We start from the raw sequence: 2205 nt of genomic DNA, 5'->3' as shown, positions 1-2205 counted from the left end.
CACGCTTTCAACTATGAAAATACTAAATCTCCACAAAAATCCCTCCGAGTCATATATTAGTTCAGTAACATGTAAAAATCATAGATCATATATATCATTTGCACATCTTTTCTTTGAATTATCTCTTATTAGCTTCATTACTCCTTCCTTATTATTGTTATCTTGATTGTTTTTAATTTCTCCTATTGTTTTCATTTCAATCTCCTTAACCTTTTGCTCACAGACATTTCATTTCCGACTAGGGTTGTATACTACCTATATCTGTAAACATAAGTAGTATACATAGAATAAAAAATTTTTAAAATCTCAATAAATATTTACATTATTTTGTTTTGTAAAAAAATGGGTGGTCTATTTTTGATTTTTTGATTTTTATTTCATTATTATTTTACATAAATTTCAATTGTTCAATAGTCAATTGTTCCTCATGAATGACCTTAATACGCCACGATCCTTCTGATATCATAGATTAGTTATCATAACAAAATAAGAATCATTATAAATATTCATTATATGAATATAAACTGAGAATGGTAGACAATTTTCAAGTTCAGATTAGTTTTTATTGTTATTTTCATCTAATAAAAATAGTCTGAAGATAAACAAGAATTCAATCAGAAGGGGGTTTTGTGGAGATTTTAGTAATTTTATATAGTTAAAATCATGAAGCTAGACCACCAAGGAAAACCTGGAAGCACTGGACGGCTGTTTTGTCCTACTGTGGGACTCCTCAGCAGTGCGCATCCACAATCCCGCCTCGCAAGATTCGAACCCAGGACCTACCAGTCTCGCACCAGAGCACTTAACCGATAGACCACTGAACCATGAGTTTATATATATATATATATATGGATAGATATGATGAAATAGGCGAGACTATAATTTATGGACGAAACAATCAGATATAAGATAACAGGTCTTGGATTTTGGCGCGAAATTCACTCATCCATCAGGCTAAATATAATTTTGGCATGATAATTGATGTCAGTTCGTGATAAAAACCCTAAATCTAATTTCTAATCTTAACCATCAACTATAAATCATAATTTTAATTTCTTACGCTGGTTTATAACCCTCATTTGGTCCTAGTTATTAGGTGCATACTCTTAAGGTCAGTTTAGCATCGCTCAAAGGTCATCCATAAATTATACACTCACCATGAAATATAACAGTAGTAGGTTATGCATGAAATTTTGTGGCAATAAAATTGTTGTTAAAAAGATAGTATCAAACAGCTGTAAATCATTACAGTAAACCTTTAACTTTAGAATTACATACTTATTGTTTATAACTTAAAACACCAAACTTTGTCACTGACTGAATCACTAGGTAATAATTTCGATTTTGAGAGTGATTATCAAAACCGGACTGTATTCTTATTCAGTTGATGGAGTCTAATCTAAATAAAACGAAAAGCCAGTGCAAGGTTCGTTACCCGTTTAAAATCAATAGATTTATCAAATGATACGTACATATAGTCACTATCAAGAGATTCCTTAATGTTACACATATATAAGTGAAGATTGATTAAACACAGTTATGAATATCAATAAGATAAGAATCTCTTACAAAAATTTTAAAAGTTTACTATATATAAGTAAAGATGGATACTGGCTAGCAGCGAATTCTAGGATACGGGTTTCATCCTATTCGCGACTCGTCAACTGGATGTATGTGCATCTCAGAGTTGATGTTCACTCTGGGACTCGAACGCAGTACCTTTTGCTTCAAACGCCAACGCGTTATCTACTCAGCTACTGAGTCCTTATAACCAGTTGCTTGTGCAATGGGGTGAAGTTCCAATTCATTTAGTATTGTTTGTTTGAATCTTCCCATTGATGTTTATGACTGCAACTGGTCAGTCTCTTATTTGCATATGTCCAAACTGTGCATAGTGCCTCGAAATAGCCTTAATTCACAGGCATTATAAGCAAACAGGACGAAACGCACATCCTGGATTCCACTGCTAGCCCCTATCCATCTTTGTTTATAATGCTTATGAATTAAGGCAATATCGAGGCAATTCGCACAGATGGCCAATAAGAGATTGATCGATTGCATTCCTACACATCAATGGGAATATGCATACAAACAAAACTACGTGCATATAGCATGTCTTACGTTTTTCACTCATACGTACATATGGAAATGGTTGCAAAGTGGAATATGACCTGACGTGCGTTATCACCACAATATCAACGGTGT

At 33.2% G+C, this 2205-nt stretch overlaps 1 non-coding gene across 1 annotated transcript; it reads right to left on the bottom strand.

The window, feature by feature from the left end:
• Positions 1 to 1693: 1693 nt before the first annotated feature.
• Smp_tRNA_00596_Pseudo_TTG.1.1 lies at positions 1694 to 1760 on the bottom strand. The gene has a single exon. It is a non-coding gene (tRNA).
• Between the last annotated feature and the right edge of the window lie 445 nt (positions 1761 to 2205).

Source organism: Schistosoma mansoni, chromosome 5, assembly GCF_000237925.1.
Source record: "Schistosoma mansoni strain Puerto Rico chromosome 5, complete genome".
In the NCBI taxonomy this organism is placed as follows: Eukaryota; Metazoa; Platyhelminthes; class Trematoda; order Strigeidida; family Schistosomatidae; genus Schistosoma; species Schistosoma mansoni.
Note: the sequence above shows the minus strand (reverse complement) of the source record. Positions and strands in the feature narration are given on the sequence as shown.